Here is a 14,888-nt window from a genome sequence, read left to right on the forward strand (position 1 = left end):
GCACTTCTTCTTCTTGAATAGTTTGCATTGGAGTTCTTTCCAACAACATCACTTTCATAGGTAAGTGGAGTATCACTTTCATACCTCTCCCTTGAATAGTTTAGGGTGCACTTCTTTTTCTTGAATAGTTTGCATTGGAGTTCCTTCCGATATCTCCTCTCCATTACCCAAAGAGATTCCTCTTTAGGGGGTCTCACTAGGAGGCCTCATAGGAATTATCTCTTCTTGGGTACTTGAGCGAATTTGAACTTGAAGGGCTTGAATTTGGTTTGACCCTCCACTTGCAAGATAGGGTTTCCCATTGCTTCTTGTAACTTGTCACTAAGGTAGTTGACAACTCTAAAACCATCATCAAAAGCTATACCATCAACCAAATCTGAGTTGTCAATAAAAAATACATTCCCTTCATTATGTTGGGCCATGATTAAATTTCCTTATATGTGTATGCTAACTCTTTTCTTGGCACTTCCAAAACTTTGGCTACCTTTCCTCTTATCCCTTGAAAATTAGCACTCAAGTAACTACACCCGTGGTTTAAATATTATTACTTTCAAAGAGTAGTGGAGTGGGTTTCACAGTGCAAGGTTGGCACTGTTTATCGGGCACTAATAGCTCAATAATGGTTAAGCCGTAGACAAGTCTCTAAACACTCCATTATTAAGACCATAGATCCCGACGGTGTCACCCGTACCCTATAAACACACATACCAAACAAGTTGATAAATATCATTCCCACTTACCCTATTGCAATAAATAACTCCAACCTTTTATAGATTACTCAAGGACCTCTCTTCTTAGGCAAGAAAAGAGAAACCCCAACTCTGATACCAATGTCAGAGAATCTAACACTTACATCTAGATTCAACAAAAATTAACTATGAAAGGAAAGAGTTTTCCTTTCATAGTTAATTTTTCCTCTCTTAAGGAAAGAGTTTTCCTTAAGAGAGGGATAGCTAGGAGAACATAGGTTGTGCTCAATTGATCTTTTTACACAAATACACATTAAACACACTTTAACCATTCACATAATTCAAAGAGAATAACCAATTAAGATTTTCAATCCATGAGCACAAGATTTGTTTGGAATCGGTCCCCCCTCCAAAAGGACTTGTATTATAATCCTCTCAAAAGAGAGCTTTGTTACAATACATGTTTGGGCTCTCGCGAAGCCTTGATTGAATCAAGAAGATGGTGTTCTTCAAGATTCCATGGTATAACCTTGCTTCCTAAACCCTAAACACCCGAATGGGGTAAGGAATTGTGGGGAAAGAGGAAGATGAAGGTAGAGAGAAGTATTTTTCAAGAAAGAGAATTGATATTCCATGTACACTTGCTCATGGGCAAGCTCTTAGCATAACTTAGTAATAGAATAGTAGAGATGGAGAAAAAGAAATTTTCATTGTCTTGGATTTGCATCCATAGCCAAGAGCTAGAGTCTGTCTCTAGAGCTCCCATGAGAGAGAGAGAGAGAGAGAGAGAGAGAGAGAGGGAGAGATTTTTCAATCTTGGGCCCTTGAGAGAGAGTGTGAGAGGAGCAAGAGACTCAAAAATGCAATGAGACCTCTCTTATATAGCTATGCAAGAGTGCAACTAGTCTTAAGTTAGAATGCTTTACACTTGACCAACGAGGTGGGAACACCTTTTAATGCAACTCAAGCATATTCCAACACCTGTCCCTCTTGCCTTTTCACGCTAGAATTCTCCTCCCCCTTATTGGGACTTATCTTGGCAATTGGAGACACCACACACACTCACATACACTTGTTTAAGTTCACACAAAGCAAGCATGTGCTACCTTGGACATGTGGCCTAGTGAAGCTTAGTAAACAAAGACTAGAGTCAACTTACTAAATGAGGAAGGGCTGATCTAACATTAGCTTTTAGCCTTTCCCTTTAACTAATAAAACCATAAGCTTATCTTTTAGTTTATTAAGTCGGGTGCAAGACCTTTACACAAACCTCAGAGGCTTCTGAAGTTGACCCGAGACTCATTATTAGTAATGGAGGGACGTCACCTGCGTGCAACTAGATTAGAGAAACCCCCCTATATAGGACTGCATCTATACAAACCAACCCCTCTATATACGAACAGCGTTGCAATAAATATGCCCCCTCATCTTACATATAGCGATAGCGCCCCTCCTTACATGGATATAAATTTCAACCTGAACATGTGCTATTTAGTAAAATTCCCACATAGGACTTAAAGCAACAAATGTGAAAATTTCACAAATTTCCTTGAATAAAAGATCATTAAAAATAATTAAATGACCATAAGAAGATTAAAGATTTATTAAAATAAACGACCATAGAAAACCCACCACTTAAAGTCACCACTCAACTACAAAACAATTGATTCAAAGTCACTAACAATCTCCACATTGATAATTTGAATAACTTTTTGACAATAAATAACAAAACAATTACCGCGACCTTCCAATTTTCCATACAAACGTGTCAAACTAAGAACACTTAATACATAGAATTGATATGTTACATGAAATCTACGGCAATGATTGCTCAAATAACAAAGTAAGTTTATGATCTCATAACTACCAATCTTTTGTTATTGTAACTTTTTGATCCAGACAATGTTTTGTGTTTTCCTTGAGGGGGGAGACATAGTATAACATGCTTGTATCACATGCATGCATAACCTCTTTTATACACCCTTATGTACCAAAATTTTCTCCTTTCCTTATACCCTTCTATCATTTCATCTTTATACATCCTTAACTGTACTACATTTATTACGAGAATGAGAATAAATCCTTCATTAAGAGCTATATTTGCCTTTTGAAGTCACTTTAAAATGGAATAACATCAACAATTTTTTTTTCATGTAGTAGCCACAATCCAAGAAAGAGTCTTGCCACTACAAAAAAAAATTTTAAAACCAAGAAGCATCTTATATACATATCTAAATGATGTAAAGAAATTTTACAAGTTGCCTTGTAATTGGATAGTTGTAAATGTGATGTATACATGGCCATAAGCTTGTTGTGTTGTACTTTAGTTAGCTTGGTCTTCAAGAGATTGTAAACTTTTGGTGAAAGTACAAGATTCCTTAGTTTAACATTTATGCTCTCTACTTTCTAAGGTGCTAACTAAGGAAGGAGCCAAATTAAACAAGCACCATCATAAGTACTACTTTTGCTTTGGTGAGAACAAGTTTGGCATACTTGACCAAAGCATCTCCAAGCAAAGTGTGGTTCTCCAACAACCCTTCCCTAGCAATTTTATCTTGAATTGCCTTGCCCATACATGTCAAATTGTCAATGATTGATGGGGGTAACGCACATGCACACTCATTATTGCCTCTTTAAAGCTTAAAGCACATTCTCACTCTATAATCATCTCTTAAAGCTCATCCATATCACACTCTCTCTCCCTCCCTCAACTTTAGGGAAGAAAAAGGATATTATTTTATAAAATTCCGTGAAGCTTTTCAAATGAGCTAGCCATTGGTTCATACATGCCTAGAAATCCTCATGCATATGATCCCATTTGTCTCATAGAGTCCCAAAGAATGACCAAACTCTGAGTGCAAACAATTGACCATTGTTGAATCCCATCTATAACATCCCGCTTTCAAGAAACACTAGACATAAACATAATGCATACTATAATGTGCTCCTATATACAATAGATATTTGCAGTACAACCTAAGCTTATGCATCTCCAGTGATAGAAAGTGGTATTTCTCTAGGGATGTGAATGAGCATCCCTACTCATTTCTCAAACGATTATAGTGAACGTATAGCCTTGCTACAGTGTCGTTGGCAATGGAGTTAGGACAATGGCGATGGAGGTCGGTACACGAGCGTGCAGACGACCGGACACCATCCTTGTCAATGACTTGGAGAGAGAGCTGTCACCTCCCTACAATGCAGCTAATGACGGGGGGGGGGGGGGGGGGAGAGAGAGAGAGAGAGAGAGCGTTCAATTGAGAGCAAGCCTACTTGCTTCGAGCATGTGGCTAAGGTCCATGTCCAAAAATCTATCTTTCAACCATCACAAACATTGAATAGGTGTAGTTATGATAAGAAACGTTTCAAAGACACCATGTAACTAGATATGGCCCAAAAGGAAACAACTCACTAACACATCATAAACAATCCTCCAAATAAGTTGACCATAAGTTGCATATTTGTGCTTTGGGGGACATTCAACAACAAGTTTTTTCTCCTGTCACTTGACAACAATAGCAAGGAGATGACCTTAAGAGTGCTACTTTTCTTCCTGATTTTGCTAAGGTAAATATGAGCTTGATGTTGTTGACCCTAACGCTTGCGGGGCATAAAAAAAGGTGAAGATTAAGAGAAAAGTTCCATAGTTAGATGCCTTGAAGCACCTTGCATGCAGGGAGATGTAGCAGGTAAAAGAGCACCATCACGTCTGTCTTCTCTTGAAATGGCACAGAACGGTATTTTGAAGAAAAGCCTTTGCTCTGGTCCAACCTTGATCTACCTCAGCTGCCTGTAGATGGTGAGGTCAATATCTTTTGTTGAAGAAGGGATGAAATCAACACCTATTGCTCGCTTGCAACCTCACAAAGCTTATCAGAATGGGGCTAGCTAGTTGTACACCTAAAAGAAATGTCTTCAAAAAATCTGAGGGGACGTCGAAAATAGCACAAAGGCCATCCACGGTTAGAGACACGCCTTTGAATTTTTTGACAACATCCTTTGGCAATAATATTTTTAAGGAGCTGAAGGCACAACTATAATCGTACAAGGGTTTACATATTTTAGCAAGTATGAGACGAAGCATGTAAGTAAATTGCAATTTTTGTCCACAAACATCTGTCTTCAACCTCCTACAACTTGGTGTGTAAAAGGGTCTTTCAGATTGAAGAATCACTATAGTATTGTTAGATTGACTTGTCAGCAATAAGCACTTCTTAACATCAGTAAGGCTCCGTGAAAGAGAAGAAAAAATAACTATAATGATATTGTTTCATCATTTGGGTAAAAAAAACAAGGGAAGTAAGGACGCATTTACTTACCACAATCCTTGCAAGAGCGTTTGCAAGAAGATCTACAACACAGAGATTGCTATTCTGCAAAAGCTTGAATAGCTACCTAAATATAGGGAGAACATTGGAACCAAAACAAAGTGCACATTAGCATTGGTTGTGCTGAATTGATGACACAAATAGCTGTAGAAAAACTTGTAAAATCTTACACTCAAGAAAGTCCCTCAAGGAGGTCAAATGCATATTTACCTACCTGAAACCTTGATAGCTTTCTCTAAAGCACTTGCACATGAAGATCTTGCAATTCCAATAGGATAAGGTGCACTGTACCGTTTCAAATTTGAACCCAGCTTTGCGCTCAATGGCCGATATCATATATTATTTCATGCGGTCATAAAAGAGTATAGACACACCAATAATCTAGCCTCTGCCAATATATGTAATGAAACCAATGACCCATGTAAACCCACGTAAATTTGAGCCACTATGAAACCATGAGAAGGCTTGCATATACAGCCACACACAAAACACTCCATATCACTCTATCCAATTGGGAAACTTAAGCATGCCTCAAAAAATTATCCATGGGCTTGTATGATATAAGAAGATACCTATTCTTCCCATCCCGACGGGAATGATAGATACAGGTCTAAAATTCTCGTGGAGGCTCACACTGAATAAGACAATAAAGTGTGAGCAATCAAAAGGATGGTTTTCACTTCCTTAATGTCAAAGTTAGATGTACCTAAATGATTAGTTGGACATCTAGACCTTGAGCAACTACATCAGTTTCCTAAAAAATTACGTCTAGAAACTTCCCAATCAAAAGCCAACAAGATTGATGTGACAACGGGATGATTAGCATCATCTTCTAGAAAATAAGGCTTATTAAACAAAAAGTGCAAAAAAACAAAATAACTAGAGAAAATTGTGTGCAACTAACTGATAGGGATACAATTCTTAGAAGATTGAAGTAGGCATTAACCTTGGTCAATGTTTTAAAGAAAGAGAATGATGCACTTCATAAGGAAGTCCAACACAATGTGTAAGCTTTAAAAAATTATAGAAACGGAATGGCTACCTGAAGGAACTCTGTGAGGTGATTCTATTGCACAATGGCTAGATGCAGTAGCAACCACGGTAGGGAAGCCATAGTGGGAAACTACACCTTGGTCCCTCAATCAACACCCCCGCCCCCCCTTCCCGCAATTGTATCTACTGAGCCTTCTACGACCCCTCCTCTACCATTATGGCCATCCCCACCATTATCGAACCCACCTCCATCTCTATTACCAAACCCCTCTCCACCCCCAACCCGCAGAAAGAAGATGAGGATGAAGAAGTGGATGATGAGCATGTTGGTTCCACCCATTATTGCCTGCATAGAGTTCAAAACTTTGGGCTGACAACATGTTAGTGTTAGTTATGTTCTCGTACACACATTGGTACTAGTGCACCCTTGACATGTCCACTGCTCTCTTGGTAATTGAGCAATTTGAAGAAGGAAGACCCTCAAGTAGTGCAAGCACGATATGCGGATTTAAAGTCTCCATCTCTTACAAGAAGATCAAGAACCTAGCTCATCAAGAATCATCCATGCCAAGAGCGCCTAGTTGTGCTCTGACTCGCCTCTACTTGAGGTTTTGCAATGGCCAAAGCTACAAATCCTATCCCCTGGAAAAATGACCTATCTAATATCTTAGGAGTGTCTGTGGGGTCAATGTGTCTGAAAAAATACGGGGGAAATCTTGAAATTCACACGATTTTGCCATCCACAATTTATTGATATCTCCTAAGGCCTCGTTTAGATTGCGCATGCCATGAGCCCACAGACAAGCTGTTGAAGAGCCTCAAAGCTTTAGGTCTAGCGAAGCAGGAAGAGCAAATTAGTTGTGGCTGCATGGTTAGCTCGCACAACATCTGAGCAAATGTGTTTGAAATCAACGCTCGTCCACTTTCGTCATTGTATATCTATGCGCACATCTTTTGCTCCAAGCTATTGAGGCCACCCATTGATTGGTGGGTCCAAAACACATTGTACTCTCTTTTAGCAAATAATTGACTACCACGATCGACCCACGACCCTGCCCTTTCCTCATGTCCATGCTGTCTGAACCACTCTTGATGGTTTGGAGGCACTTTTAGAAATTTATTTTGTAGACGATAGGTCTATATATATAAGTTACTATAGCACTAAAAAGTGTCACCAACATGGCATGTTTTTAGAGGGTTCAAAGGGTGCATGTCCTGCACGTCGATACTCTGCAAGGATTATCCCATGCACGCACCCACGCACAAGAGAGAAAAAGCGCCCTAGCCATTGGCCACACACAATTCACACACACACACACACACACACACACACACACACACACACACACACACACACACACACACACACACACACACACACACACACACACACACACACACACAGAGAGAGAGAGAGAGAGAGAGAGAGAGAGAGAGAGAGAGAGAGAGAGAGAGAGAGAGAGAGAGAGAGAGAGAGAGAGAAAGAGAGAGAGGTGTGCAGGGAGATAAGAGAGAGAGAATGAGGTCAGTTACACATATTGGGAAACTTTTTGTTTTGGAAAGTAGAAAGTTTCCCCTTTCAATTTTACAAATCGGCAAAAAACTCTCCTACTTAGCATTGTCTTTGATTCCTCCAAAGAAATGAACTTATGATGTGGGTGCTCAAATAGCTGGTGGGGGCTTGGCAAAAACACTTTTCCTGGCCCACCCAAAGAACTTAAGGGCATACATGAAACTCTTCTAGTTTTTTGGTCAAAATATGGAGTAGTTTCTTGAAAGGACACTAAGACTTGTTAAATTTTGCCAGTTTTCTTCAAGGAAAGCTTGAAATCTAGTCGGGATTTTGGAATTTTGGCTAGTTAGAAATACACTAAACCCTAGTTTTTTTGCAAACATTGTGCATTGGTCATGAAGAAAATGTTCTCGAATCTTCAATGAGAATAAGGAAGGGTTCATAGCCGTTGTCTCCTAGGGTGTTGGTCACGGTAGTGCCATAGAGGATGCCTTTCAACCTTTCCCTTGGTTGAGTGCTTGGCTCACTCCATCTTACCATACTCTTTATAACACCGACAATAATGTTCACACCAGTGTCTCCAAACCTAAGAAATGAAAGTTGGGCCCACCATCTAGGACCCTCACCAAAGAAATTCTTAACTTTCAAACTTGTTTTTAAAGGGAATTTTGACAGTTGGTCGTCCTAATGATATACTGTACAAAATACTCTCCTTCTTAATAGAAGGGCAATTTTAGGTTGACCCCTTCAAGTACAAGGTCGTTTATTAATGAACCTTTCTTAAGCACAAGGTTGACAACCATTTGAAGGGCAAAAGGGCATCAAATACTTATGCTTATAACACAACCTTTTAAATAAAGCTTTCACACTTTTTGGCCTTGAACATAATGGTTCCTGCATTATTTGACCGATCATATCACATCGCATTTTCTTTAGAACCAGTTTTGAAAAATCTCAGCCGGTCATTTTACATGTAACTTTGATTTTTTGGGGACATTGATTTAGGTCCAAGACTCCAACTACTTGCTCTCCATTTTTCTACCCCCAATCTTTGGCTTGAATAAATGTTTCATTTTACCTAGACTCTTGAACCAAAAGTACTTCAAATTCCCAAGGTTTTTGCATTTATACAATTGGGGATCCCATTTGTATTAATATTTAGACATACTTACACATACATACATGGTTCTTTATTTTGAGAAAAAAAACACCCCACCACCATGCCTATGATGGTTACAAAAAACATCAACAAGCATTGGCAAAAGGGGCTAGCCAAGAGAGCATGAGGCTTATACCCCTCCCCTTATTATCCCCCCCCCCCGCCCCAATACATACGGCATGAGCATGAGATAATAGGGGGACACTCCTATTGTATACGCTTATGTGTGACCTCCAAAACCCCCCCTTTTGTACACTCATGTGGTAACATACGAAAATACAAAGTGAATCCCCTAGGACCCGGGGTTACAACCTACCTGCTAATTTAAGGCCTGCTAAATTAGGATAAACTTTGGCAAAAATAAAACTCACCCTTTGGGCTTTAAAACTTTTACCTCCTATGAAAAACCTTAGCACAATGCTTTGGAGGTGTCGCCAAGCTGCTCCCAAAACCTACTAAATTTAGATATTTTGTGGCAAGTTAGAATTTCACCCTAAGGATTCTTAGACTTCGACTTGAGGTTAGCACAATCACTTTCTATCTTTAGACTCCTATAATTGCTCTCGGTCATCTCCTTTGTCTTGTGCCTTTGATCAAGGCTACCCAAGATACAATTATCCTTCCTTGACCTATACCTTTGACTGAGATAATTAGTTAGCAATTACCCTTGCTCTTTTATGGGCTTTCACCTTTTGGTCCCAAGCCTTGATTGGGTTGGTCCATTAGCACTTCATCAATTTCACTTGTTCTCTTTTTATTTTTCATGTACTTAAGTGGCCAATTTAAGCTAAAAAATACTTTTAGAAGGTTAGAAATTAAGATTCATGACAAATAATTTTGTCCAAGACACTAAAAGATAGATCTTAATTTTCATAAACATTAGACTATGCAAAAATTAGGGCAAATCCATCCCAAAATGATGCAAGCGTATATTAGGAATTTTTGAAATTTTTAGGGGTCTTTTAAGAATTTCCACAAATTTCAGGGATGTTTTAGTAAATTTTTTGATTTTTTTAGAATACACATTATCAATTATTACTCAAGACACACAAAAGATGTGCAAGAATCGAATAAATCCTGCTAAGCACAAATCAAAATTTGACGAGATTCTCGCTCGTAGAATTGTTAACCTGAAGGTTCTTGGGCTTTTTACTAAGGTTATACTTTAAGTCCCGTTTTCAAGTGATATGCAATTTTTGAGGCACTTGAATGTTGAAACTACTCGTATCTTCATGGAAAGAGACTCAACCTTTGGGAATCTCGTGTATGGAGCTGAAAATGATCAAGGGAAGGCGAAGGAATGGAGTTCTAGGGAGTTCTTGATGCATTCTTTCCATTCAGCTAGGCAATTTCTTGAATCATGCATGAACTGTTTCTTGTGCTTGTAACTCAATAATGGAATGAACAATGGAACCATTATGTGTGTTTCCTTTTGTATCTTCTTCATCATCATCAATTGTGGGTGTGTAAAACGTTGAGGGTGAGCCTCAGCACTTGCTGATGTTAATAAAATTAACAAGAATCATTAGTTTCCTCTGAAATACATTCACACACTTCTTTAAAGACCAAGGGTTTTAGAGCACTATGAAGATGAGTTCGATGATTACCTGCAATTTCTTAAATCATGCATGAAATATTTCTTGTGCTTGTAACTCAATGATGGAATGAACAATGGATCATTATGTGTCTATCTATGTGCATCTTCTTCTTCTTTATCAACTGTGTGTGTAAACATGTTGAGGGTGAGCTGCGACAAGAATGAGAAGGAGTCAATTTGTATGTATGTATGGTATGTATATGTCAATATGTACCAATTGTGAAATTTAGAGTGTTTAGTGGAAATTTAAGATGGTGGCCAATAGGCTTTTTTGGCCAACTAAAGCTACCAAGAAATACTTCTTTCCCTTTCTAAAATCTGTGTGTGTGTGTGTGTGTGTGTGTGAAAAATGCATAAAAACTAAGATTGAGAGTGTAGGGTTGAAATTTTGGATGGTGGCGGATAGGCTTTTTTGGCCTATGAAAGCTATCAAGAAACACTCCTTTCACTTCATAAAAGCTCTCTCTCTCTCTCTCTCTCTCTCTCTCTCTCTCTCTCTCTCTCTCTCTCTCTCTCAGGCCTTGCAATCTTGGCCCTAAAATAGGGCGCTTTTGCTATGTCTGTTAGTGCACACGTGCCTGCCATTTTGTGGGCATGCCCTCATGCATTGCTATAGTGTTCCCCTCATGCTCTAGTGCATCCACATTGCCTGCCCTCATGTACTGCTCAGCTAGTGCTACCCCTTAACCTCAACCAAGTGTTAAGGAAAGAGCTATCCGAGAAAGATGTCATGCATGGCGGATGAAGGTCAGGCAGCATTAGAAAAGTTTGGAGTTGAATTTGGGCCTTGTAATAAACGCCATTTCATCGTTGTTAGCAGCAAGCTCACCAGGATACCATTTTTTGGAGCTCTCATTGTAAAAACAATTATTATTTTGACGAATCGGGAATATTGTAACTCCTAATTTCCGGAAAAACTTTGTAATCGATGAGTCGGGGCTACAACATTCCAGATTGTATCAACTTGTCTTTAGTTAGAGCTCCCAGATTATTAGTTTTGACCATCGAAAACCTTGGCTAAGGTATAAAAGCCAATTTTGTAAGTTATTATTAAGTTTTGGATAATAAAATACATAGCGTGAGCTAACAACTCTCACTTCTCTCCTTTTAGCACTTTCTACTCCCTCCGTGATTGTCACATTGTAGTCGCGTCTATTGCGTTGCAACCGCAGGTAAGAGCTCTACGCATTGACGTAAGCATTTCACTGTATTTCGTAGCTTTTGGCGTCGCCGACCCGCGGCCGAATTTCATCATAAGTACGTATTTACACTTCAAAATCAAAAACTAAGCATAGGCGGGGTATTGGGGCATCATTGCTAACCATTTTAGATGCATTCTGTGTCGAAAACGACTAGGCCAAAAATCCATTGCTGTTTATAATCGCAATTTTTGCACTTGATCAAAAGTGAAATTTGAGACCATTAGCATGTGTGCTTAGGTCTTATAAACATGTCCTAGAAGTTTTGTTACGTTTGGATGTCATTTGATGATGTAATGGATGTGATTTGTTTGCCGATGAGCAATTGGCTTGTGGTGATTTCAGTCACTTGAGTGTAGTTTGAGTTAGCTGCGAGTTGTTTGTTGTTTTCCAAGAGATTGACAACCTCTTGTAGCCTCTATGCACTAGTCGAGTCAGCTTCATCCCATGGATTGACAATTTATTGTTGGAATTAGGGTTGCAGAGAAACACACAAAGCTTGGAGAAGATGAAGGAAGCTCAAGGCACACAATAGAGAGTGTGTTACTTAGTGTGCAATGGAAAGATAGATAGCCCTAGAGTGATGGGCGTATATACAATGCACGAGGGAAAAAACGTCCTAAAGAGGGAAAAAATGCCCCGACGGTCCTAGTGTGTTCACACACATCACTACCACATGCATATGGTAACAAATCCCCCCTGGAGTGATGCGGTGAACGAGAGCTAGCACATGAGTAAAGGGAAGTGCCATGCCCTGAGGACATGATCAGTCCACAAAGGGGAGTAAGCCCAAAGCTTTGCGGAAAGCTTCAAGTTTCTCACGAGACAATGCCTTTGTGAAAAGGTCTGCAAGGTTGTCTTGTGTTGGCACATAAGCCCAGCTGATCTCTCCTGCTGAGAGCCTCTCCCTGACATAGTGTTAATGCACCTCAATGTGCTTTGTGCGAGCATGAGAAAATGGGTTCTTCGCAACTGCCAATGCGCTCTGACTGTTAGCGTAGATAGTGTTGGAAGTGTCCTGTCCAAAACCCAAATCAACCATAAGGCGTCTGAGCCATACACACTCAATCATAGCTGTGACTGCCCTGTACTCAGCCTCACAACTCGAAGTGGCCACAGTAGGTTGCTTCTTGCTCAACCATGATATACATGAACTGCCAAGCATGAAACAAAAACCACTTGTGGACACTCGCGTGTCAAAACAACTAGCCCAATATGAGTCCGAAAAAGCATGTAAGTCTGGAAGCAATGATCCCCCCTTGGGATAAAACAAGCCAAGATGTAAAGTGCCACTAAGGTAGCGGAAAATCCTCTTGACAGCATGCCAATGCTTAGACCTTAGGTATGCATAAATCTGTTGACGTGTGAGATTGTAAACTGAATATCTGGCCTCGTGTTGCATACATAAATGAGGCAGCCAACAGCAGTTTGGTAAAAAGTGACATCAACAGGATCACCAGCATCATGTAGACTCAACTTCAAACCTGTTTCCATGGGAGCAGCAATAGGTTTGCAATCCTCAAGTCCAAACTTACATGGCAATGTCTCTACGTAACTTTTCTAACACAAGGCAATACAACCATCACACTGCTTAAATTGTATGCCCAAATAATGATGCAACAACCCCAAATCTTTCATCTTGAAAGTAGCATTCAAATCAGCCTTAAATTCATCAATATGTCTCTCATTTGGTCTTGTGATCACAAATCATTGAGAACCACAATGAGAAGTACTTTTTGTGCTTTTTGTTGGACTGTTATGAAAGCCTCGTTTGACCAAATGAGTGTCAGCTTTCAACCCATACAAAGCCTTCTTACATCTTCACACTTTGTCCTCTTGTCCTTTTATGACAAAACCGCAAGGCTGCGTTACATAAACTTCCTCAAATATGTCACCATTCAAGAAAGCAGTAACAATGTCGGATTGATGTACATCCTAACCAAAATGAGTTGCCAATGCACATAGAAAACGCACAGTAGTCATACGACAAGTGGGAGCAAAAGTCTCTTCATAATCTATGCCTTTTTGTTGTGCATAACCCTTTGCAACAAGTCGAGCCTTATGGCGATCGATCTCACCATCCGGCTTGCGTTTCAACTTGTAAACCCACTTCGTACCAATGGCCTTTTTGCCAGGAGGCAAATCACATAAAGTCCATGTGTAATTTTCTATAAGTGCATCATATTCTTATTGCATGGCAGCCATCCAATTTTCTAAATTCTGTGCTTCATCAAAAGACGGAGGCTCCTCAACATCATGTAAGCTAGACATAGCCAAATCATAACAATCTGATGCATAAGATGCATGGCAAGAGCCTGAACGAGTACGAGTAGACAAAGGTGCATCCAATTTACTATCATGCAAAGTGTGCACCAGCCATTTTGGCATACCTCTAGCCTGCTTATTTTCAGCCTTTTCCTCATCAAGTACATCATGTACATCTACATCAGTAATAGGCTGATTTGTAACATTTTCAGAAACCCCCATAGGCTGTACATTTGCCTCATTCGAACTTACATTCGTATTTCCACCACTGAAAAGAGGCAACAAAGTGTCATAAATGTCCTGTGAGCTTACATTACTGTCTCTAGTACATGACAGCAAGGGCTGAACAGAATCTTCCACAAACACTACATCTCATGAAACCAGAATACGTTTTGTTTGCGGATGATACAACCTATAACCTTTGCTTTCAGCACTATAACCAACAAATATACAATTGACAGCCTTATCATCCAATTTTCTGCGCTGCACTTGTGGCACCAAAGCATATGCCAAACAGCCACAAACACGCATGTGCTCAATAGCAGGCTTTCTATCATGCCATGCTTCATATGGAGTAATAGACTGCAAAGCTTTTGTAGGACACCTGTTAAGTACATAAGTGGCACACATGATGGCTGTTAGGAAATAAGACGTAGCTAAATAGATAATTGAGTAGATTACTTAATGGAGAGAGACAGATTTATATACACGAGATTATAGAGTAGAGAGAGAGAGTACACACGATATACGTGGTTCACCCAATGTGGGCTACGTCCACGGGAAAGCAGCCACTCAATGGCTTTAGTACTTCAAAACAAGAAGTAGTTTACAAAGGGGTTATACCCTTAATGTAGCTCCTGCCTTGCTTCACTCTCACCACCTCACACTCACCTTGTTGCATCAACTTCACACTATGAAATGTGTGTAGAAATGGCCTCCTTTTATAGGCCAAAAGGGCTGCCCTCTCTTATGAGAGACAGGCATGTGTAGCCGCCCTTGTGCGAATAAGTCCAAATCGGACCCTCCAATCCGCCCATGTGTGGCCGTCCTTGAGAAGACAAGTCCGCTTTTGAATTCGGCCACCGGCCACCGGCCATTGACTTCCGACCACCGGCCACCGGCCATTGACTTCCGACCATCGGCCA

The 14,888-nt window shown here is 40.0% G+C and overlaps 1 pseudogene; it reads right to left on the minus strand.

Moving 5' to 3' along the window:
* Positions 1–215: 215 nt before the first annotated feature.
* Positions 216–14,888, minus strand: part of LOC147456681 (uncharacterized) — a 64,198-nt pseudogene continuing 49,525 nt past the window's right edge.

The sequence above is a fragment of the Adiantum capillus-veneris genome, chromosome 6, assembly GCF_014529385.1.
Source record: "Adiantum capillus-veneris isolate H3 chromosome 6, ASM1452938v2, whole genome shotgun sequence".
Classification (NCBI taxonomy): domain Eukaryota; kingdom Viridiplantae; phylum Streptophyta; class Polypodiopsida; order Polypodiales; family Pteridaceae; genus Adiantum; species Adiantum capillus-veneris.